The following is a 26,514-nucleotide window of genomic DNA, read 5'->3' on the forward strand; positions in this document are numbered from 1 at the left end:
TCACCTCCAGAGTAAGATAGAGAGACTCAACGAGAAATACGAGAAGTGCAAGCAGTACGAGGACGTCGTGCAACAGCTTGAAACACAAAAAGAGTTCGTTTTCTCTAATACAGATAGCACCTCCACAGATGTTGTTCCTGCCATCCCTGACAGACCTGCCTCCTCCACTCCAGGGGCTCCTGCCCGCCCACATGCTGTGCTTGCAGAGTCATCATTCACTTTAGTCAAGAATCGTGCCACCACCACTAATGTTAAGAAATTTTTGCCCATCTCAACACACAACAGGTACCAGATTCTAGCTGAAGAGGAGGAAGATGCACAAGAGACGAAACTGGTCGGAGACTCAATAGTCAGAGGTCAGCTCTCTGAGTTTTGTGGCAGGGCTCGCAGGACACGTAAGCGTCTATGCATGCCTGGTGGATGCTTAGACGACATCACGGGAGCATGCGACGAGGCAGCCTGCGGATCTAATAATAATACACTCTTTATTATTCACGCAGGTACAAATGATGTCGAAAACACTAGATCTGAAGAGCTCATGGAAAAGTTCTAGAGGATAATACAGCGCTACAAAACTAAATCCAATAACATTATTGTTTCAGGTATCCTCCCCCGGACCAGGGCACTGGCTGTCTTCTACAACAGAGCCTTCAGCACTAACAGTCGTCTCCGTTCTCTTTGCGCAGAGGAAGGTGTAGACTTTGTTAATCTTTGGGACGACTTTTACAATAAACCTTCTCTATTTCAGCCGGATGGTTTACATCTAAATGGAATTGGAGCAGCACGACTTGGCAGACTCCTTAGCAATAAAGTTTATTTTCAGACCAAAAAACGACCAGCAAGATCGTGTAGCCCCAGACTCTTAGTAGACTCCTCGTGCAACCCAACCTCCATGTGCAACGCTATAAAAGCTTGCCTAATCAACGCTCGCAGCATTAAGAAATAAATTTCCAGATTTAGAAACCCTGGCAGCTGTAGAAAACTATCACATTATTGGTATTACTGAATCTTGGCTGAACTCTGCAAACAGAGACTTCCTTGCGGAATACAACTTGCCAGGCTATGAAATGTTCAGCTACGAGAGAAAAGACAGGATAGGAGGCGGTGTATTGCTGTATGTGAAAGCCAGTCTTCAGCCAATCATACTAAAAACCGAAAAGACTAACAATATAGATTCAGTCTTCTTGCATTTAAGAGTACGTTCTAAGAAAACTGCTATAGGTCTTATTTATAGGTCTCCGGTTCACAATGTTTCCTCCGATAAGAATTTACAAGATCAAATTACTGAAATAAGTAACATTTTTGATACAGTCATTTGTGGAGACTTTAATCTACCTGTAAACTCATGGGGAAATCCACTTAACTCTCATTCTGGTCACGACTTGTATAATAATTTATTACAATGTTCTCTAAAGCAACACGTTCAAGGACCCACACGAGGTGACAACATATTACATCTTGTTCTTTCAACAAACGATGACTTAATATCTAACGTTAATATTGGTCCTGAATTTAGTACAAGTGACCACAAGATTGTCTCCTTTAACATCAACCTTCACCGTTGTTAGCAACGAAAAAGTTTTCATATACAAAAAAGGAGACTACGAGAGACTCGGGTCAATTCTCAATTCTTTCTGTCGCAGATTGGAACGCTGAACTTGGTGAAAGTAACATTGAAGAATCATGGGCGAAATTTAAGTACATTTTAAAAAATGCTGTGAAGACGTGTATCCCTATGCGTATAAAAGACATCCATGCAAGAGAACAAACCTAAATGGTGGACGAACAACACTGAGTCACAACTACAAGCAGAAAAATCGTGCCTACCGTAAATATTTGTCCTCTCAGAATGAGGCCGATAAACTAGAATATGACATACTTCGACGCGAATAAAAAAAGCTCATTAGACAGAGTAAGAAAAATCTATAAATGTATATTGCAAGCATTACTAAATCCAATCCCAAAGAATTTTACAGTTACGTTCGAAATAAAAAAGTCATTACATCTCACATTAATCAAATTAAACTCAGATCGCCGACACACTGAATGATTATTTTGCTTCAATTTTTACAGAGTAAAATACTCATACAATCCCCGAACCACTCCTTATGCTCCACAACATAACCCCTTTAAGTGTCTGCGTTTTTCATGAAAGCGAAATAATCAAAGTAATTGATAAAATGAAAACTGACAAAGCCCCTGGCCCAGACGGTACTGCACCACGTGTCTTGAAAGAAACTAAATTTCAAATTTGTAAACCCCTTTCATTGCTTTTCACCAAATCATTTAACTGTGGTAAGGTTCCCAAGGATTGGAAGTTAGCTTACGTTACCCCCATAGAAAAGAAAGGCGACAATTCACTTCCAAGTAACTACAGACCTATCAGCCTTACATCTGTAGTATGTAAACAGTAATTCGCAATAATTTAGTGAACTTTCTTTACGTTACCCCCATAGAAAAGAAAGGCGACAATTCACTTCCAAGTAACTACAGACCTATCAGCCTTACATCTGTAGTATGTAAACAGTAATTCGCAATAATTTAGTGAACTTTCTAGAGGAAAACTATTTAATCAATGACTCACAGCATGGCTTCCGAAACAGACGTTCTTGTCTAACTAATCTGCTTGATTTCTTTTATGATGTTTTCACCCTGTACAACGAAACAAGGGAAGTAGATATAGTGTATCTGTTTTTTTTTCAAAAAGCTTTTGATAAAGTTCCCCACAAGCGGCTATTAGCTAAATTGAAGTCACATGGTATAAATGGAAAACTTCTCAATTGGCTTGAAGACTGGCTGTCTGACAGAAAGCAGCGCGTTGTTTTAAATGATAAATTTTCAAACTGGCGAGAAGTTTTAAGTGGTGTACCACAGGGATCTGTCCTCGGCCCTGTTCTCTTCCTTATTTACGTTAATGATATCGATGAGGGCCTCACCTGTAAAGTATCTAAGTTCGCTGATGATACAAAAATAATGAATAAAGTAGTCACGTCAGAGGATAAAAGAAAATTACAATCTGATCTCGACCACTTAGCCACTTGGTCAGACAAGTGGCAGATGAGCTTCAATGTAGATGAAAGTAAAGTGTTGCACATTGGTAATAATAACGATCACACTGATTACTAAATGAACGGTACCGAGCTTCTCAAGGTTAATGAGGAAAAAGGACTTGGGCGTTATAATTACCTTGGACCTCAAGTCAAGTAAACACTGCTCGGAAGTAGTTAAAACAGCGAATAAATTGGTTGGGTTTATTGGTAGGACTTTCGAATTCAAATCAGAAGGGGTAATTCTCATATTGTTTAATACACTTGTCCGACCTCTACGAGTACTTGAGTACTGCGTCCAGTTCTGGTCACCCCATTACAGGAAAGATATAGACAAGCTGGAGAGAGTCCAAAGAAGAGTTACCAAGTTGATCCCACGACCGCAGAACAAGCCTTATGAGGAGCGCTTGAGGGAACTCTACTTGTTCAGTTTAGAGAAACGGCGAATGCGAGGAGACTTAATTGAACTGTTTAAAATGTGTCGGGGCTTTGATAACGTAAATGTAAACAATTATCTCAGCACCACAGTTCCAACACCACTAGAAATAATGGTTACAAGATTATAGGTAAGCGTTTCAGATCAGACGAGGCTAAGTATTATTTCTTCAATAGAATTGTAATGTCTGGAACTCCCAGCACATATTGTCGATAGTAAAATACAACAGAAACTTTTAAACAAAGGTTGGACAATCACATCGCAGCAACCCCTCATATAACGTACTTTCGGCCTACATAAAATCTTTTTTTTTCAAATTAATTAATTAATTTTTTTATTTATTATTATTATATATTTTTTTTAGTTACTGTAGTGAATAGAATAATTTTTCTTTCATCCTTTCCTATCACATCTCAGCCTTTCTTTCTCCCTATGCCCTCCTGTTTTTCCTTCCATGACCTAGTGTCCTCCATCCTCTAACTCTTACAATCTGTAGTGGTAGTGGAAGAATAGACACACAGACAGCCTCGTTAGGCCCAGTAGGGCTGTTGCTGTCTGTTCTTTCCTTTGTATATTCCTTTGTACTCCTCCTCCACTCTTTCTCCTCCTCCTCCTCCTCCTCCTCCTCCTCCTCCTCATCCTCCTCCACTCCTCCTCTTCTCTTCCTCCTCCTCCACTCTTCCTCCTCCTCCTCCTCCACTCCTCCTCCTCCTCCTCCTCCTCCTCCACTCCTCCTCCTCCTCCTCCACTCCTCCAGACCTATCAGTCTCACCTCGATAGTTATAAAAATTTTAGAAAAATACTAAAGAGACAAAATCACTTCCTTCCTTGACGACCACAAACTGATATTAGACACTCAGCATGGATTCCGGAACATGTTTAACTAATCTCTTAGAATTTTTTAATTACATATTCTCTAATTATGATCAGCGAGCTCCATCTCACATAATCCATCTATATTTCAGGAAAGCGTTTGATACCGTACCACACAGATGCCTCCTAATTAAACTGAAAGCTCACGGAATGGGAGAGCAGTTGTGTGGTTGGATTGAAAGTTGGCTAATAAATAGAAAACAACGAGTATAAATGGAGAAGCTTCCGACTGGCTTCAAGTTACGAGTGGTGTCCCCCAAGGTTCAGTTTTGGGTCCGTTACTTTTTTTGATGTATATAAATGACTTAGACTGCGGCATTGTGTCAAGAATATCAAAATTCGCCGATTGTGAGACGATTGTGATGTCATCCAGCAAGATTTAGATAACCTTAGTAGCTGGAGCGGCAAAAGGCTGTTAAATTTTAATGGAGATAAATGCAAACTAATGCACATCGGTCAGGACAATGTAAAATATATTTATAAATTACATGACAAAATTTAATCAAAGTTACTGAAGAGAAGGACCTGGGGGTATTAGTAACAAATGACTTCAAATGTGCAACGCAGTGTTCGGCCGCGAGTCATAAAGCAAACACTGTCTTAGGATTTATTTCGTGTAATTTTGATTGTAAAACACCCGAAGTCATAACGCGTCTATATACGTCATTAGTGAGCATTTATAATATGCCCTTCGGTTGTGGTCTCCATGCTATCAAAAAGACATTAAGAAATTGGAGAGCGTGCAAAGACGAGCAACCAAACTAATCCCAGGAATACGTGGTCTGTCTTATGATGAACATCTAAAAGGATTAGATATGTTTTCTCTTAAGAGATCATCGCATTCGAGGAGACCTCATCCAAACGTTCAAAATACTTAAGAATATAGATAAGATAGATTACAAAAATCTCTGAGCTGTCGCAATCAGTAACAAGAAGTAACGGCTTGAAACTTAAAGGACAGCGATGTAATACTGATTTACGATGAAACTTTTTTAACGTAATAGTTGAATGTTGGAATAAGTTACCAGCGTCTGTAGTGCAAGTTAATACGGTGGCTACCTTCAAAACTAAATTAGATAAGTTTTATAAAGAAAATGGTTTCCGATTTTTTTTTTTTTTTTTTAGCGATAGTATTAGTTACACTAGTACACTTCTTTTTTCTCCATCTTTCCTATATAAATTTCCTCGATTGTTTCTCTCAGTAACCTCCTCCTCCTCCATCATCTCCTCCTCCTCCTCCTCCTCCTCCTCCATCATCTCCTCCTCCTCCTCCTCCTCCTCCATCATCTCCTCCATCATCATCTCCTCCTCCTCCTCCTCCTCCTCCTCCTCCTCCATCATCATCTCCTCCTCCATCTCCTCCTCCTCCTCCTCCTCCATCATCTCCTCCTCCTCCTCCATCATCTCCTCCTCCTCCATCATTTCCTCCTCCTCCTCCATCATCTCCTCCTCCTCCTCCATCATCTCATCATCTCCTCCTCCTCCTCCTCCATCTCATCTTCTCCTCCTCCTCCTCCATCATCTCATCATCATCTCCTCCTCCTCCTCCTCCTCCTCCTTTCACTTCCTCGTCACTTTCATCCAGTTAGAAAATAAATCTCGTAAAATAATATTAGGTCTATCGTCCTCCAGCCCAGTCACCCGCTACAGACGAAAAACTTTATGACCTTATCGCGGACATCTGCTGCGTTAATAATTGCATAATTATGGGGACTTTAATCTTCCAGTCACGAGGTGGGGTGAACCACTGACGGCTCACGCAGGCCAGCATCTCTACGGGCTGAAAGCTCCCTCCACCAGCACGTCATGCATCCGACGAGAGGTAACAATATCCTAGATATTGTTTTAACAACTGGTGAAGAGTCAGTAAAAGACCTAAAAATTGGACCAGAACTGAGTTCCAGCTATCATCGTAGCTTACTTTTCACCATAAATTTTGACAAAGCTAAAGTAAGCGAAAGTAAAGAAGTGCCAGAGTATCGGCGTGATAACTTTGAGAGACTTCGCATGCAGCTTGCATCCATAGACTGGAATGAACTGCTGGGAACACCAGACATTAACAACGCATGGGAAGTGTTTGCTAAAAAGTTAAATGAAACTGCGTTTTTGTGTGTACCGCAACGAAACAGACTGAAGGTTAAAAACACCCAACCGAAATGGTGGAATAATGAAATTAGATGCTTCCTCAAGGCTCTGTATTAGGACCAGTACTCTTCATAATATACATTAATGATATTGAAGGGATAAACTGCAAAATAAGTAAATTTGCAGACGAGACCAAAATAACAAGTAGAGTAACGTCTGTGTCACAATGGCAGGAACTGCAGTGTGACCTCAATAAACTAACAAGCTGGGCAAAAAAATGGCAGAAGTGATTCAATATAGAAAAGTGTAAAATTCTACATATCGGAAGCAACAATGTTCAGGCGAGATATGTAATGAATAACATGCCACTGTCAAGTGCTGATAAAGAAAAAGATCTTGGTGTCGTTGTGTCAAACGACCTAAAGCCGAGTCAACACTGCACAGAAACAGTAAAGATGGCAAATAAATTAGTAGGGTTCATTGGAAGAACCTTTGAATTTAAATCAGAAAACGTTATACTTGCCTTATATAATTCACTGGTGCGCCCTCATCTAGAATACTGTGTACAGTTCTGGTCACCATATTACAAAAAAGACATTGAAAAACTAGAAAAGATACAGCGCAGAGTCACAAAGATGATTCCAAGATTGCGCAATAAGCCGTATGAGGAACGACTGAAAGAACTAAACCTATTTAGTTTAACAAAGCGCAGGATAAGAGGAGACCTAATTGAAGTGTTCATAATTTTCAAAGGATATAGTAACATTGATGCACATAAATATTTTACCACTGATCATTCTAACCTAACAAGAAATAATGGATTCTAATATTATACTCAAGCGTTTTAAATCCCACGAGGCCAAACATTTTTTCTTTAATCGTATAGTAAATATATGGAATAAACTTCCTGCAGAAATTGTGAACAACAATACTATTGAATCATACAAAAATAAAATAGACAAATATTTAAAAGCAAATCCCCAACAAGCTCTCTTCTTGTCCGAATAATTACTAAATTCACTATTAAACTCTTATTCAACAGACACCATTTTTAATATAACTTGTATTAACTTTCAGATAGGCGTATAGAGTTCACCGTAGGGTGAATAGTAGAACTTCCTTTCATCCTATCCTATGAAAATTTCCATGTCAGTTTTTCCATACTGCATGGTACTTTTCCCCAACTATTTCCATGCGAGCGCAAGCTGGAGGGAGTGGTGGGTGGGGAGGAGCCTTCTGCTATGCTGTCCTGTCTCTCTTCACTGTAGCTAGTTAGAAGTAGTTACCAAACAGCCTTGCAAGGACCAAAAGGTCTGTTGCTGTTTGGCTTTCCTTTGTATTCCTTTGTATCTCCTCCTCCTCCTCCTTCATCATCATCACCTCCTCCTCCTCCCGATAAGTATCGGGACATGATGAAGAAATTTGCTGATAGGAGACGCAAGGTAGCAGTGTGTGGCATCATTCCCCGATGATGTTGGAGCTGCCATGGTTAAGAAAATGTCAGTTGTAAATCGACAGGTAGAGGCGCTCACTAGGCAGGAAGGAATTATTTCTTTGATTTGTGGCACCACTTCTGTTCGGACAGATCTTTGTATGCTCGTGATGGCTTACATCTTAACTGTGTGGGGAGGGCGAGGTTAGGTAGAGTTATAGGTGAGTGTTTAGCTGACATACCTCGGCCCCCAAAGATAGGGCAAGGGAGCACAGCTGAGGAGGACACAGCGTAGCCAGTGACGAACTAGTTGCCAATGTAACTGACAAAGACCATACAGCTCCCGAAACAGAGGAACTACCCAACGTAGATAGGCAGGAAGAGACAGGAGAACCGTCATCGGTGCCAGTGACAAACGCGCAAGAAACGCAAGAGGAGCTTTTTCACTAAGCGAATCGCGTATCGGACCAGCTAAAAAAGCATGTGAAAACAATGAAAGGGTTAACTATATTTTATACGAATGCTCGAAGCATAATTAAAAAGAGATGAACTCATAGCCTATGCAAGGTCGGAAAATCCTAATATTATTAGCATCACCGAGACATGGCTCAACATCTGTGACAAACACAATCTCCGAAGCTAATATTCCAGGCTTCAATATGTTTCTTAACTGTAGAGTAAATAGAAGAGGAGGTGGAGTAATAATGTATATAAGAAATAACATAAGTGCTATTGAAATCAACAAAGAAAACAGAACAGCCTACGAATCATTATACGTTAAACTCAAAGTAAATAAAAAAAGACATAATAATCGCGACTATCTATCGACCTCCTAAAATGACGCCTGATAATGACCAAATGTTATATAACGAACTAGAAACAATACTGAAAACAAAGACGTCCATTATAAGTGGAGATTTTAACCTATCATATATTAACTGGAAAATATCCGATAGCGAGGGATCCAGATTACTCAAAATTGCGAAAAAACTATATCTGTCTCAGGTTGTAAGAGAATCCACAGTAGACAATAACATCTTAGATATCGTCTTAGCTTCTGACAGCGGTCTAATAAATACTTGTGAAGTGGGTGAGGTCTTGGCAAACAGCGATCATAAAAATTATACGATGTAGTATTAACTGTGAGGTAAATATGAAAGAAAATGCGCTTTTAGTTCCAAACTATAATAAAGTCAACATACGAGGGCTTAAATTTGGATTACAAAGAATAAATTGGCAGTCTTCGCAAATAAAGACATGGAACAGATGTGTTCAGCTTTCACTGACACTCTTCTCGAAACATAGTAAATGGATTCCTCAAGTAAGAAAACGGATCAATAGCACAAAAAATCCTCAATGGATGATGAACACCATAAAACACATCATCGCCAGGAAAAAGAACCTATATGCTAAATATAAACAAACTAAATCTGATAACGATTACAGGCGTTACATTGACATCAAACGATGTTGTGAGAGAGATGAAGTCGAAACGCAACCTTGAAATATACACATCAAAGCAAGCGAAAACCAATCCTAAAAAGTTTTTTCAATACATTCATAGTAAAAAAATACTGTCAAAGAAAAAATTGAACCCATAAAAGATAATAATAACGAACTTGTTAGTGACTGCAGTGATATGGCAACGATTCTAAATAACTTTTTTCACAGCGTGTTTATCACGGAAGACATTTCGTCCTTGCCAACTACGATCAGTATGTTTAGAGGGTCCGAAAACGAAAAGCTAATAATAGGTGAAATAAGCGAAGACGATATAGCCAAATACCTGCGTAACCTTGACCCCTATAAAAGCACAGGTGCTGACAGACTATCAACCAGGTTATTAAGAGAATGCCAAGAAGAACTTGTGTTACCCCTAAAATTGCTCTTCAATAGATCGTTGCAGCAATCGTACCGACTCACTGGAAATGTGCAAATGTCACACAGATATTCAAGAAAGGTAGCAAAAGCGAAACTGGTAACTACAGACCAATCAGTCTCACCTCGGTAGTTATAAGAAAAATACTAAGAGACAAAATCACTTCCTTCCTTGACGACCACAAACTGATATTAGACACTCAGCATGGATTCCGGAACATGTTTAACTAATCTCCTAGAATTTTTTAATTACATATTCTCTAATTATGATATGATTAGCGAGCTCCATCTCACATAATCCATCTATATTTCAGGAAAGCGTTTGATACCGTACCACACAGACGCCTCCTAATTAAACTGAAAGCTCACGGAATGGGAGAGCAGTTGTGTGGTTGGATTGAAAGTTGGCTAATAAATAGAAAACAACGAGTAGTTATAAATGGAGAAGCTTCCGACTGGCTTCAAGTTACGAGTGGTGTCCCCCAAGGTTCAGTTTTGGGTCCGTTACTTTTATTTATTTAGATTTAGATAACCTTAGTAGCTGGAGCGGCTAAAGGCCGTTAAATTTTAAATGGAGATAAATGCATAATGGAGATAAATGCAAAGTAATGCACATCGGTCAGAACAATGTAAAATATAATTATAAATTACATGACAAAATTTAATAAAAGTTACTGAAGAGAAGGACCTGGGGGTATTAGTAACAAATGACTTCAAATGTGCAACGCAGTGTTTGGCCGCGAGTCGTAAAGCAAACACTGTCTTAGGATTTATTGCGCGTAATTTTGATTGTAAAACACCCGAAGTCATAACGCGTCTATATACGTCATTAGTGAGACCGCATTTAGAATATGCGGTTCAGTTCTGGTCTCCATGCTATCAGAAAAACATTAAGAAATTGGAGAGCGTGCAAAGACGAGCAACCAAACTAATCCCAGAAATACGTGGTCTGTCATGATGAACGTCTAAAAAGATTAGATACGTTTTCTCTTAGAGATTGTCACATCCGAGGTGATCTCATCCAAACGTTCAAAATACTTAAGAATATAGATAAAATAGATTACAAAAATCTCTTTCAGCTGTCGCAATCAGTAACAAGAAGTAACGGCTTGAAACTTAAAGGACAGCGATGTAATACTGATTTGCGAAGAAACTTTTTTAACGTAAGAGTAGTTGAATGTTGGAATAAGTTGTTGGAATAAGGTACCAGCAGTTACCAGGGTCTGTAGTGCAAGTTAATACGGCGGCTACCTTCAAAACTTAATTAGATAAGTTTTATAAATAAAATGGTTTCCGATTTTTTTTTTTTTTTTTTTTTTTTTGCGATAGCAGTAGTCACAGTAGGTCTCTTCTTTTTCCCATCTTTCCTATATAAATTTCCCCGATTGTTCCTCTCAGCAATCGGGGTGAACTTTTCGTTTTATTTCTTGCCGGGTAACGCCGGAGGGAGTGGTGGGTGGGGAGGAGGTTCTTCTGTTCTATCCTTGCCTCCTGCTAAGTATATAGCTTATTATAGATGTAGTATAGTGAACGAGTGACCTCGTCATAGGTCGCAAGGCTTCCTGTCAATCGTCTTTCCTATGTATTCCTCCTCCTCCTCCTCCTCCTCCTCCTCCTCCTCCTCCATCATCTCCTCCTCCTCACTCTTACTACAAGCCCAGGACGTGACGGGTGAGGCGAGACGTGGTGGAAGGGCATGGCGTGGTGGTGGTGGTGGTGGTGGTGGTGGTGGTGGTGGTGGCGGCGGTGGTGACGTGCTTCCTCGCGTGGCTTCAACAGATAACTGTTGAAGACAAGTGTAGCGAACGTCGGGGCTTGTGTCGGGAGTTCTGAGCACGGCTGTGTCAATGGAGATGAACACTCGCACAGAGCAGGGGGCTGGAGAAGGTGGAGATGGAGTTGGCTAAGCTTCAGAAATGCAGGAAGGATTAGTGGTGATGGCCGCAGGCTGCCATGACCCCCCCCAGAGATTCTGATCCAGTGTGTGGTGATGCACTGTGGCAGGGGAGAGTGGCCTACCTGCAGTGACAATTAGCAAGCACGTCTCTCAAACCTGTTGATGTTTTCCATGATTAAGAGAGACTGGCTTGCCCCTCCGTCAGCCTGAAATGGATGGGAGGTTACTGTTCACCTTGAGTTGTGCAGCCTTACTCACCTTGCATCACTAATGGACACCAAGAGGAGGTACATCAAGGATTTCACTTCCTGGGCTGAAGGGAGCCTGGCAAGGCTGTGAGAGAATGATGAACTAGAGAAATGGAGAAGCTGAATCAAATAAGGAGAATAATGGGTGCTTGGAGTGGCCGAGACAGTATTGTGTTGCCTGTCACATGGAGACGAGTGCTGTTTTAACTCCATGTTGTTGCTGAAGATGAGTACTGTCATAACCCATCACTGGCAAGATGATGACTGCTGTCCACAATGCTGTCCACAAGGAAGTCACACCATGTCACCAGCCAAGTCACCAGCCAAGAGGAGAGCAGGGACTGGCGAAGATGATCTGAAAAATTTAAAATAAAAAAATAAATAAATAAAAAATAAAAAAAACCGGGCCAGATAAGATATCACCCAGGCTTCTTAAAGTAGCAATAAATGTGCTCGTGAAACCGCTTACAATTTTCTTCAATAAAACTTTACTAGCGGGTAAAGTTCCCCACGAATGGAAACTAGCAAATGTCACGCCAATCTTTAAAAAAAGAAATAAGTCTCTCCCAGCCAATTACAGGCCGATCAGTCTCACTTCAGTAGTGTGCAAGCTGATGGAAACAATAATCAGAGATAAAATTGTTAAATATTTAGAAAAAAAAACAAAATCAAAGGATTCGCAACACGGTTTCAGAACCAAGCGTTCCTGCTTTACAAACTTACTAGACTTCTTTTATGAAGTATTTAACTCGTATGATGAGACAAAAGCTGTTGATATTATCTACTTTGATTTCCAGAAAGCTTTCGACACTGTTCCCCATAAGAGACTTATCAGTAAAGTAAAAGCTCACGGCATTGCCGGAAACACCATGAAATGGCTGAGAGACTGGCTTTCTGACAGAAAACAGCGTGTTGTGATAAATGGAAAAGAGTCAGAGTGGCATAAGGTAAATAGCGGCGTTCCTCAAGGCTTTGTATTAGGACCAATACTCTTCATAATGTACATTTTTTTTTTTTATGTAGGGAGGGCCTGGCCAAGGGCAACAAAAATCTAATAAAAAAATGCCCACTGAAATGCCAGTCCCATAAAAGGGTCAAAGCAGTGGTTAAAAATTGATGAATAAGCGTCTTGAAACCTCCCTCTTGAAGGAATTCAAGTCATAGGAAGGTGGAAATACAGAAGCAGGCAGGGAGTTCCAGAGTTTACCAGAGAAAGGGATGAATGAGAATACTGGTTAACTCTTGCGTTAGAGAGGTGGACAGAATAGGGGTGAGAGAAAGAAGAAAGTCTTGTGCAGCGAGGCCGCGGAAGGAGGGGAGGCATGCAGTTAGCAAGATCAGAAGCATGAAAATAGCGGTAGAAGACAGCTAGATATGCAACATTGCGGCGGTGAGAGAGAGGCTGAAGACAGTCAGTTAAAGGAGTTGATGAGACGAAAAGCTTTTGATTCCACTCTGTCTAGAAGAGCAGTATGAGTGGAACCCCCCCAGACAAGCGAAGCATACTCCATACATGGAGGGATAAGGCCCTTGTACTGGCGGAGACGCCTCAGAACACCTAACTTTATAGATGCTGTTTTAGCTAGAGATGAGATGTGAAGTTTCCAGTTCAGATTATATGTAAAGGGCAGACAGAGGATGTTCAGTGTAGAAGAGGGGGGCAGTTGAGTGTCATTGAAGAAGAGGGGATAGTTGTCTGGAAGGTTGTGTCGAGTTGAGAGATGGAGGAATTGAGTTTGAGGCATTGAACAATACCAAGTTTGCTCTGCCCCAATCAGAAATTTTAGAAAGATCAGAAGTCAAGCGTTCTGTGGCTTCCCTGCGTGATATGTTTATCTCCTGAAGGGTTGGACGTCTATGAAAAGACGTGGAAAAGTGCAGGGTGGTATCATCAGCGTAGGAGTGGATAGGACAAGAAATTTGGTTTAGAAGATCATTAATGAATAATAAGAAGAGTGGGTGACGGGACAGAACCCTGAGGAACACCACTGTTAATAGATTTAGGAGAAGAACAGTGACCGTCTACCACAGCAGCAATAGAACGGTCAGAAAGGAAACTTGAGATGAAGTTACAGAGAGAAGAATAGAAACCGTAGGAGGGTAGTTTGGAAATCAAAGCTTTGTACCAGACTATCAAAGGCTTTTGATATGTCCAAGGCAATAACAAAAGTTTCACCAAAATCTCTAAAAGAGAGTGACCAAAACTCAGTAAGGAAAGCCAGAAGATCACCAGTAGAGCGGCCTTGACGGAACCCATACTGGCGATCAGATAGAAGGTTGTGAAGTGATAGATGTTTAAGAATCTTCCTGTTGAGGATAAATGATATTGATAAATGGATAAACTGCAAAACAAGTAAATTTGCAGACGACACCAAAATAACAAGTAGAGTAACGTCTGTGTCACAATGGCAGGAACTGCAGTGTGAAGTAAATTTGCAGACGACACCAAAATAACAAGTAGAGTAACGTCTGTGTCACAATGGCAGGAACTGCAGTGTGACCTCAATAAACTAACAAGCTGGGCAGAAAAATGGCAGACGAGATTCAATATAGAAAATGCAAAATTCTACATATCGGAAGCAACAATGTTCAGGCGAGATATGTAATGAATAACATGCCACTGTAAAGTGCTGATAAAGAAAAAGATCTTGGTCTCGTTGTGTCAAACGACCTAAAGCCGAGTCAACACTGCACATAAACAGTAAAGACGGCAAATATATTAGTAGGGTTCATTGGAAGAACCTTTGAATTTAAAATCAGAAAAGGTTATACTTGCCTTATATAACTCACTGGTACGCCCTCATCTAGGCAAATAAATTAGTAGGGTTCACTGGAAGAGCCTTTGAATTTAAAATCAGAAAAGGTTATACTTGCCTTATATAACTCACTGGTACGCCCTCATCTAGAATACCGTGTAAAGTTCTGGTCACCATACTACAAGAAAGACATTGAAAAACTAGAAAAAAAACAGGGCAGTCACAAAGATGATTCCAAGATTGCGCAATAAGCCATGTGAGGAACGATTGGAAGAACTAAACCTATTTAGTTTAACAAAGCGCAGGATAAGAAGAGACCTAATTGAAGTGTTCAAAATTTTCAAAGGATTTGGTAGACCGAATTAAAAAACAGTTTTGACTCTCTACAGGAATTCATCACAGCAAACGTGGGCGTGGGCGCGGGCACGGACACGAGACAACAGCTGCTGACCCCTGCCACGCAGCGACGCTCCGCCCCCCCGCAAGCCTCTCCTGCCTCGCCTGTCACCTCACCTGATCCCTCCCCCTCACAGGACGCAGCGTTCAACCCGGTCAGGAATGGATCAAGACAATTCACGCGCCGCATTCACCTCCCCACCACGACATATAACCGTTTTTCTATCCTGACTGAACAGATAGATAAACCGGAAGAGACCAGGCTTGTGGGAGATTTGATCGTCCGAGGACAGCTGGTGGAATTTTGTGGAAGAGTCCCGTCTCACAGGAGGAGGTACTGCCTTCCTGGAGCCTCCCTAGGGGACATCACTGCTGCCATCGAGGACACGACCAAGGACGCCACTACTAACACCCTTTATGTTATCCACGCAGGCACAAATGACGTCCAGCGGTCCCGATCAGAAGAACTGATGGCGAAATACAAGGAAATGATTGGCAAATACCAGACTAAATCAAATATTATTATAATTTCAGGCATTCTCCCGAGGATCAACGCGAACGCAAGGTTCTACAACATTGCGTTCAGTATAAATAACAGATTAAAGACTCTCTGCCAACAGGAAAACGTGGAGTATCTTAACATGTGGAACGATTTTTATAATGAACACAGACTCTTCCAGAGAGACGGTCTTCATCTGAACTCTGTGGGAGCAGCCAGGATGGGCAGATTAATCCATGAAAAAGTTTGTCTCCACAGATCAAAAAACGCGCGGGCGCCAGCAACAGGACCAGCGTCGTAAACACTAACGTAATTATTTCATCCACAGTAGGTTGGTGGGTGGCACCCATCATCCTTTGCCAAATGTCTGTTGTTTTCTTTAAAGGACAGACAAGAGGTAACTACCTAATTTAGCTTGTAGTATATCTGCAAGCTATTTTCACGCCGGGTAGGGGACAGTTCTATCTGGATGAGGAATGCAGCAACCTCACTCTCCCCTAGCTGCTTCTTGCTTTTCCTCCTGCTTATTACCTTCCATCTTTGAGGGTGGATTCAGACTCCCAGCCATAGCTGTGCACCCGGTCTTCCAGGGAGTTCCCACCCTCCCTTCCCTGATGGGTGACACATCAGGTCTTTCTCTTTCTCTTGCTTGTGACCTTTTGATCTTCTGTTTTACTCCTATCCTCTTTCTCTGTTTTCCCCTCTCTGCAATCTCAAGTCGTGCAGGCAGGATGAGGGGATGTATGGTGGCAGCAGTTTTATTGGCCATCCCTACTGTCGGGGTCCGCTTGATTATGGCGAACTTGCGGTTCCAGAACATAATTGCCTTACCTGGTGTGGCGGCACCTCCAGGCTCGACCTCGTAGTTCCGCTATTTTAACTTTCAGTTTTATGGGTTTTTATTTTATTCATCCTCTGACTGCCTTACTGATTTTATTGACCCTGGCGTTCTCATTGACCATGTTAGTTTTCTTATCTCTTGACCCCTATTCACATCTTTTGCTGCTCCGCTGTGGAGATGTTGAATTAAATCCAGGCCCTGTTAGATCACGTCGTCATACATGTAGGGTCTTGTACTCCAACATCAGAGGTCTCTTTGCCAACCTTAAGGACGTTTCTGTTGTCAGCCAATGTCATGACGTGATCATCTGCGCAGAGACTCTCGTTTCTGACTACCGACATGACTCCGAACTCATGATTCCCGGGTTCAGCAAGCCGCTTTTCATTCGTCGCAGTGTAGCTAAAAGGAGACGTGGCATGTCGCTTCACATTCGCGAAGGCTTCTCAGCTCATCGGAAAACGAAATACGAGTGTACCTGTCATGAAACTGTCGTCATTCGTGTATGTGCGCAGCTCCAGAATTTTTACATCCTTGGCTCTTACCGAAACCCTGACAGTGACGATACTATCTTTGACTGCTTGTTAATAATGGCAATGGCAATGATTCAAGATGAGGACCGAAAGGCAGCCTTTGTTTTTGCTGGTGATTATAATGCCCATCACCGTGAATGGCTTGAATCAGTTTCTCCAACTGACTCCCATGGTCGTGCTGCTCTTGATTTTGCGAATGTCTCTGGATGTTTTCAGTTAGTTGTGGGTCCAACACATATGGCTGGCAATCGGCTTGATCTTGTCTTTACCGACGTACCAGAGACAGTCAAGGTAACCACTATGGCACCTCTTGGCACATCAGATCACTCTGCGATTAGTATTCAACTTAACTCGAGACAAAATATTCCTGCATACACAGTCACCAAAGAGGTCTTCTTGAAGGGGCGCGTTAATTGGAGCTCTGTCAGAGAAGACGTTTCTCGTATTCGTCTAGGACCGGTCTTGAGCAACCCTGATCCTGTCTCAGCATTGAATGAGGAACTGAAGCGTATTATCTCTCGGAGGGTTCCTGTAAAGAAAGTTTGTTTGCGCTCCAACGACAAGGCCTGGTTCAACATTGATTGTCGTACTGCTAGAGACACTAAGCAAGCGGCTTATCTCAGGTGGTCACACTTAAGGACACGTGAAACTTGGGATGCGTACACTGTTGCCAGAGCTTCCTGTGCGGCAGTCTACAGGACTGCTGAGAGCGAATATTTTACCTCTGCGAAAGAAAAACTATCCACTGCATCTGACCCGCACAAGTGGTGGTCCACGCTGAAGTCAGTTGTCTTTGGTTTGCGACCATCTCTCCCTGCTCTGCTTTCTGATACTGGACAGCTGATCACAAGTCCAAAAGGCAAAGCTGATCTGCTGATGAAACACTTTGACTCCAAGCTCTGTCGAGCTCCAGCCCCCACCAGCGAGTTGCCTCCCGCCATGCAAGTCTTGACAAAACTGGCTTTTAGGTCTAAGGAAGTCATGAGACTACTTTTAGCACTCGACTCCCATGGCGGCACGGATCCGCTTGGGATGTTTCCTATGTTTCTGAAGGAAACAGCTGCAGTTCTTGCTCCCAAACTGAGTGCAGTCTTCAGACGCCTAATCCTGACCGGTAGTTTCCCCATGTGCTGGAGAAATGCGAACATCACAGCGATCCCTAAAGGCTCTCCATCATCTGATGCCAGCAACTATAGACCAATCTCTATCACGCCGTTACTTTCTAAGATCTTTGAACATGTTATTTCTGGTCGTCTCTCTCGTTACCTTGAACACTCTCATTTGATACCAGCTAATCAGTTTGCTTATCGGAAGAACCTAGGGACTACGGATGCGCTACTCACTATCTCTCATAAGATTCAGCAAGCTCTTGACTGTGGGCATGAAGCCAGGGTAGTCCAACTTGATTTCTCTGCAGCTTTTGACCGAGTCAACCATGCCGGTCTTCTCAGGAAGCTGCAATCTTTTGGTGTCGGTGGCCCGGTACTGTCCATCTTGACTCAATTTTTGACCCACCGCACCCACCGTGTGTGCGTTGATAGTTGCTACAGTGACTGGTACAGCGTCCACTGAGGTGTTCCCTAGGGTAGCGTACTTGGACCTCTGCTGTTCAATGTCTACACTTCCGATCTACTACAAATCACTAGCAATCCTATTTACGGATATGCAGATGATGTGACACTTGTTGCTACTGTTGAGTCACCGAATTCACGTCTTGATGTTAGTACATCCCTGAATGAGGATCTCAGACGTATATCTGACTGGTGTCGCACCTGGAACATGAAACTGAATGCATCAAAATCAAAATGCTTGTGTATTTCACGCTCTCGCACGCTAAATCCCCTTCACGGCCCTCTGTTTGTTGATGGCGCGCCTCTGACAGTATGTGATGAGCTTGATATTTTGGGTGTCAGATTCGACTCAAAACTGTCTTTTGAACGGCACATCAGGCGTCTTGTCAGTTCTGCCTCGCAAAAGCTTGGCGTTGTGAGGAAGGCTTACCGGATTTTTGGTGACCAGTCTATCTCTGCCAGCTGCTTCCGGTGTTTTATTCTTCCACTGCTGGAGTATTGTGCTCCTGTGTGGTCTTCCGCAGCTGTGTCCCACCTCCGTCTCATTGACAGAGTTGTCTCCTCTGCTAGGTTCCTCTGTGGTGGCGAAGCAGCTTGGGATCTTGGTCACCGACGCAATGTCAGCAGTGTCTGCATGCTTTATAAGATCCATGCCAACCAGCTTCACCCGCTGAATGCCTCCATCCCAAATGCATTTGTGCCCACCAGAAACACTCGACTTGCGTCAAATTCACATGCGCGCTGCTTACAGCAGGTTAGGTGTCACACCAGTCAGTTTCAGCGAAGCTTTGTTCCTTGTGCTGTAAGACTTTGGAACATGCTTGACGAGGGCACATGCACTGCGAGTGATGTGCAAAAATTCAAGTCTGCTTCGAACAAAATCTTGAAGAGTCTAGTCAATTAAACTCTGGTTGCTTTTGCAGCTATACCTGTGATAAATTATGTAACTATACCTGTGATTTTATACCATCAAGTTTTAAGTAGTTATACTACATTTACTCGTGTTGTCTGACATATATTAAATAAGTCAGAATTGTTGATTTTTTTTGTTGAATTTTTTTGTGAGTTTTAATAATTCTCAGTTCGTTGAGGCGTTCTTTATAATTGTTTAACCTATTTTCTCCTCCTGCTCTGATTTCATCCTACTATTGTGCTAATTGCTTTTCCTTTCTTCTTTCTACGGTCAAGGTGGGTGGGGGTTGTCATCTGGCAACTTATAGCGCTTGCGCTCGTCCCACTCTGCCTTCTCCGTTATGTTTAATAATAATAATAATTCAGACAAGATCAGAGCTTGTTACTTCAGTGCCCGTAGTTTACGGAATAAATGAAATGAGCTGCAAGCTCTTATTTATCTTGAAAACTACGACATCATAGGCGTCACGGAAACGTGGATAAATTCATCAAGCAGGGATTACTTAGCTGAGTACTCACTCCCTGGCTACACCATTTTTAGCTGCGAGAGAACTCACCGTGCGGGAGGTGGTGTTATGTTTTACGTAAAAAGTAATCTTCATCCTCGTTTACTCCCAACCCCAACCATTGCTAATATAGACGTCACTTTCATTCAGTTAGAAAATAAATCTCGTAAAATAACATTAGGTCTCGTCTATCGTCCTCCAGCCCAGTCACCCGCTACAGACGAAAAACTTTATGACCTTATCGCGGACATTTGCTGCGTTAATAATTGCATAATTATGGGGGACTTTAATCTTCCAGTCAAGAGGTGGGATGAACCACTGACGGCTCACGCAGGCCAGCATCTCTACGGGTGTATCCTTGAAAGCTCCCTCTACCAGCACGTCATGCATCCGACGAGAGGTAACAATATCCTAGATATTGTTTTAACAACTGGTGAAGAGTCAGTAAAAGACCTAAAAATTGGACCAGAACTGAGTTCCAGCGATCATCGTAGCTTACTTTTCACCATAAATTTTGACAAAGCTAAAGTAAGCGAAAGTAAAGAAAAGTGCCAGACTATCGACGTGCTAACTTTGAGAGACTTCGCATGCAGCTTGCATCCATAGACTGGAATGAACTGCTGGGAACACCAGACATTAACAACGCATGGGAAGTGTTTACTAAAAAGTTAAATGAAACTGCGTTTTTGTGTGTACCGCAACGAAACAGACGGAGGTAAAAAAAACACCAAACCGAAATGGTGGAACAATGAAATTAGATGCTGCCTTCTGGCTTAGAAAAATGCGTACCACAAATACATACTAACACAAAATAATGATGATAAACTAAAGCACGACAGATTACGTAGAAAAAACTAAAAAGCTGATCAAATGCAGCAAAAAATCTGTCGAAGCTCAGATCACGAACTCATGTAAAACGAACCCAAAAGAATTTTAGTTATGTAAAAGCAAAAAGGGTCTTAACATCAACGATTGGTCCATTAATAACAGAAAATGGTAAACAAATAATAAGCGAAACAGACATGGCGAATACCCTGAACGAGTACTTTTCAACCGTCTTCACGACTGAGGATGTTCAGGGCAGTCTGCCGACCTCCACGCCTCAGTCACGAGGCACCACGCTGCCAGACTTCATCACAGAAAGTGAAATCCTCTCAGTCACAAAGAGCATGAATGTAAACAAAACACCCGGGCCAGACAAGATATCACCCAGGCTTCTTAAAGAAGCGAGAAATGAGCTCGTGAAACCGCTTACAATTTTATTCAATAAAACTTACTAGCGGGTAAAGTTCCTCACGAATGGAAACTAGCAAATGTCACGCCAATCTTTAAAAAAGGAGATAAATCTCTCCCAGCCAATTACAGGCCGATCAGTCTCACTTCAGTAGTGTGCAAGCTGATGGAAACAATAATCAGAGATAAAATTGTTAAATATTTAGAAGAAAATAGAATCATAAAGGATTCCCAACACGGTTTCAGAACCAAGCGTTCCTGCTTAACAAACTTACTAGACTTCTTTTATGAAGTATTTAACTCGTATGACAAGACAAAAGCTGTTGACATTATCTACCTTGATTTCCAGAAAGCTTTCGACACTGTTCCCCATAAGAGACGGAGCAGTATAGTAAATGCTCACGGCATTGCCGGAAACACCCTGAAATGGCTGAGAGGCTGGCTCTCTGACAGAAAACAGCGTATCGTGATTAATGGAAAAGAGTCAGAGTGGCATAAGGTAAATAGCGGCGTTCCTCAAGGCTCTGTATTAGGACCAGTACTTTTCATAATGTACATAAATGATATTGATGAAGGGATAAACTGCAAAATAAGTAAATTTGCAGACGAGACCAAAATAACAAGTAGAGTAACGTCTGTGTCACAATGGCAGGAACTGCAGTGTGACCTCAATAAACTAACAAGCTGGGCAGAAAAATGGCAGATGAGATTCAATATAGAAAAGTGCAAAGTTCTACATACCGGAAGCAAAAATGTTCAGGCGAGATATGTAATGAATAACATGCCACTGTCAAGTGCTGATAAAGAAAAAGATCTTAGGGTCGTTGTGTCAAACGAGTTAAAGCCGAGTCAACACTGCACAGAAACAGTAAAGACGGCAAATAAATTAGTAGGGTTCATTGGAGGAACCTTTGAATTTAAATCAGAAAAGGTTATACTTGCCCTCATCTAGAATACTGTGTACAGTTCTGCTCCCCATACTACAAAAAAGATATTGAAAAACTAGAAAAGATACAGCGCAGAGTCACAAAGATGATTCCAAGATTGCGCAATAAGCCGTATGAGGAACGACTGGAAGAACTAAACCTATTTAGTTTAACAAAGCGCAGGATAAGAGGAGACCTAATTGAAGTGTTCAAAATTTTCAAAGGATATAGTAACATTGATGCACATAAATATTTTACCATTGATCATTCTAACCTAACAAGAAATAGTGGATTCAAGATTATACCCAAACATTTTAAATCCCACGAGGCAAAATATTTTTTCTTTAATCGCATAGTAAATATATGGAATATAGTAAATATATGGAATAAACTTCCTGCCGAAATTGTAAACAGCAATACTATTGAATCATTCAAAAATAAAATAGACAAATATTTAAAAGCAAATCCCCAACAAGCTCTCTTCTTGTCCGAATAATTACTAAATACACTAAACTCTTATTCTACACCAGTTTTAATTTAACTTGTATAAACTTTCAGATAGGCGTATAGAGTTCACAGTAGGGTGAATACTAGAACTTCCTTTCATCCTTTCCTATGAAAATTTCCATGGCAGTTTTTCCATACTGCATGGTACTTTTCCCAACTATTTCCATGCCAGCGCAAGCTGGAGGGAGTGGTGGGTGGGGAGGAGCCTTCTGCTATGCTGTCCTGTCTCTCTTCCCTGTAGCTAGTCAGAAGTAGTTACCAAACAGCCTTGCAAGGACCAAAAGGTCTGTTGCTGTTTGGCTTTCCTTTGTATTCCTCCTTCTCCTCCTCTATCATCATCATCTCCTCCATCATCATCATCTCCTCCATCATCATCATCTCCTCATCATCATCATCTCCTCCATCATCATCATCTCCTCCATCATCATCATCTCCTCCATCATCATCATCTCCTATTCTATCTGCATTTGTAAGGCTTTAATTTTAACTTTTTTTCTATTTCTAAAAGGATATTAGGATGTTTAGTCTCCTCCTCTATCTCCTATTTGCATTTGTAAGGCTTTAATTTTAACTTTTTTTCTATTTCTAAAAGGATATTAGGGTGTTTAGTCTGACTGTATTTCGAGTCCTTTACTGGGGCTAGGTTCTTTTCCAAGTTAAAATGAGTGTCTTAGTCATCCATTCGAATGTCTTGTTGGAATGGAATCTCGAAACCACTAGCGTTGTATTTTAGTTGATCATTGGTTACTTTAGAAGTTCTTCTACAGAAGGATTTCCTACAAATTATCTATGGTCTCGGAATTTCGCCATTTTGATGTACTCACTTGAGTAGAAAATTAAAAGATTTGATGTCAAAACTCTACCACAAGTCATCTCCTAAGTTTCATTTGAGTTAAAACCTTGACACAAGATTCGAAAGGATTATTAACAACAAAGACGGGATTTGCACCCTTGGACACGACTTAACCTTTAAGAAAGAAGGGAGCGAACCCTGATGAGCCTTTTTCTCACAGACGTAACTAGCCGTAGGTAAGCCAATGATGTACCTCACAACAAACAAGCTAAACTCAAAGTACTCTAGTTTAGATTGGTCTAGTTACTCGCGAGGGAGCGAGCCCTGATGAGCCTTTTCCGCACAGACGTAACTAGCCGTAGGTAAGCCAATGATGTACCTCACAACAAACAAGCTAAACTCAAAGTACTCTGAGTTTAGATTGGTCTAGTTACTCGCGAGGAAATTAAGAACTGATTTGGAGTTTCAATGGCACCGAATGAGTGAGCACAAGTCTCAGAGCAGTATGTGAAGAAGTGGAACAACACTCCACGGAATAATCCCTACCGGAAACCGATACACCTACCGATGTGAATACGCAGTCAGCCCTTTACCTATTCACCAGGCCTACCGTGAAATATTTAAAGGCAAGGTCACCGTGCACCCACCAGCAGAGACTCGTGAGATAAACGATGAAGTGACGAAAACGACTGTGAATAATGTGGTTATGTATGTATGTCAGTGGGTACGTGTGCCCGAAAACAAATCTTATAAACGATGAAGTGACGAAAACGACTGTGAATAATGTGGTTATGTATGTACGAGTATGTCAGTGGGTATGTGTGCCTGAAAACAAATCTTAAGTCAGAAACAGTGATTACTTAACTAGCAGTTACGTTAACATACAAATGACATACCAGTTCATAAGATACTTTCGCGGACAGGCCCCCAATATATGTTACAAGCACTGGTAGAAGTTGGTTGACTAAGGGTGTGTTGTACCCTTTCTTGTAGCATAAGGTAGTGAAATGAGCATGAAATAAAACTCACAATCATTACTAAACTAAATATCCACTACCTGAGGCGGGCATAGCGCGTGCAACTTTTCTTGGACACAGTGATCCCGCTTGGGTTCAAGTAAGTATGTACAGTTAACATAACACATACAAGCTAATAAGCAATGAAGGAAACCAAGAGGTGATGAAACATATACAAGTTAATAAGCAATAAAATGGATGTAACATGTACCAAATAATAAGCAATAAAAGAAAACAAATATACCCAAAATACAACACAAATATAAATAGCTCAGGCGTGTACGTAATGAAGAATGTGAGTGTACGTGTGTGAGTGTTCGTGTTCGTCACGTCGTCTTCTAACTCACGTCGATATAACAGAATCCTGGCAGCTATAAGCGAGTGGGACTGATAAAGTGTGGAGGTGGAAGTCAGTCGTCAGCTCGGTTAGTTCGATCGAGACGTGAGCCGAGACACGCTACCAAAGCTTCGACTTTAATGATACCGCCACGGTGTGGTCGAGACGGTATTCGAAGCCGATGGTTAGTTGGAGAGATTAGTGGTTGGCAAGGCTGGTATATAACATAAAGGGTATGATTGGTGGAATGATTGGAAGCCGTAGAGCAAAAACATTCTTACCCTTGAAGCTTCCAGTAGGTATAGTCGCTTCTGTTATATGAGACATCAAGTTATATACAACTTCGGAGCATCTAAGTTCCTGAGAAGCATTGCTGGAATGAATTCCCAAGTGGTTTAAAAACTGGATAGTGTAACTGCTTCCTGTGTATTTGTGACTGTGTCATTTATGTGTGTGTGTGTGTGTATGATTTATTGCTTCTCATGACACTAGGAATCTGCTGCAGCATTTTGTCATGAAGTTTGTCAATTGTCTTAATGCTTGGGACAAGTATTGTTCTTTCCCACATTTTATTTTTTTTTTCTTGTCAAGGGAATAGTGAGGGAGAACACTTTTGCAGCACGTTTATCTGGTGTACTGATATGATTTGCACATGGAATTGAAATTCGTCCATTCTGAAACGTTGGTATGTCACCATTTCCAATTTGCCATAGCGTTTAAAACTGTCCTGCTACTTGGTCTTTATGAAGATACACTCCCATGTTGGTAAAAAAGTGGAGCTTTTGCACGTGTTGCCACAGATAAGAAACCCTCGGGCAACCATTAAGCTTACCAGCCTTTGTACCCTTGGGTATTACGGGAAGTGTTTAAATTTTTTTTTTTTTTTCCCATCAAGGCTCCGGTGGCCTCGAATGACCTCGGACAATTCCAACCCAATGTTATCATTACTCAGGACCATTCCTGCCATTCCTGTGGACCAAGTTTAGGGTTGGTAGGTTGTAAAGTATAAGGGGGAGTTTGAGAATAAACATACATACATACATATATTTTCAAACATTTTCCCTTTTATATTTATGGAGATTCTCAAGAAAAATGTTAAAGATAGTATAATTTCAACATAGATCATTAATGTTATACATTATTATGACCTCTTCCTCACCCGGTGAAAGTGGCATATATATGCAATGCAGCGCGACAACACTAAACCATTAAGACAGACCGACCCTTTCGGTAGGTCGGTTGCAATATTCTTAAATCGCCTTTATGAGAGTCATGCCTCTGTAAACAGCAAGATGTGAAGGCAGCCGTATTCTACTGCTCCCGCCGCACAACCCAATTATTTGTGCCCATCACTTTTCCAAGTGTTGCACTACAGCATTTTATCATAGCCTCTTTCCTCCTCTGTGCCTATACTGCACACGAACCTGGTACCGAAATTCAGATTGCTCCTTTTTACACTTGTCTGTAATAAATATCAGAAAAAAAACAATAAAATAGATAAATGTAATTTTGAGTACTATCAGCCAAACATTTTGTGTCATACAGGAAGGGCTGGAACAAAACACAACTGGTAGGTCAACAGCTCATAAGTAGAACTGAGAGAACGGCAAAAAAAAAAAAAAAAAAAAAAAAAAAAAAAAAAAAAAAAAAACACTCGTAATCAAGTAAATACAAACCGAATAAATTTTGCGGAGAGGTGCGTGAAGACTACATAATTTGGAGATACTTGTCTTGTGGTACTCCAGAACTAAGTGATTAAGAGCAGGCAATCTAGAGCCTGCTCATGGATATAATG

General features: G+C 41.3%; 1 protein-coding gene and 1 long non-coding RNA gene across 2 annotated transcripts in view; one reads left to right on the forward strand and one right to left on the reverse strand.

Annotated features, from left to right (window-relative positions):
• The window catches only part of LOC135092859 (glutamate receptor ionotropic, delta-1-like), an 81,774-nt gene that overhangs the window by 8,082 nt on the left and 47,178 nt on the right, over positions 1 to 26,514 (forward strand). The window lies entirely within an intron of this gene.
• On the reverse strand, positions 4,505 to 24,764 carry LOC135092820 (uncharacterized). Its single transcript, XR_010263079.1, has 3 exons — positions 24,730 to 24,764; positions 10,285 to 12,251; positions 4,505 to 4,744 (listed from the first exon to the last, which is right to left on the reverse strand). It is a non-coding gene; the product is annotated as an uncharacterized LOC135092820 (long non-coding RNA).

The sequence above is a fragment of the Scylla paramamosain genome, chromosome 41, assembly GCF_035594125.1.
Source record: "Scylla paramamosain isolate STU-SP2022 chromosome 41, ASM3559412v1, whole genome shotgun sequence".
In the NCBI taxonomy this organism is placed as follows: domain Eukaryota; kingdom Metazoa; phylum Arthropoda; class Malacostraca; order Decapoda; family Portunidae; genus Scylla; species Scylla paramamosain.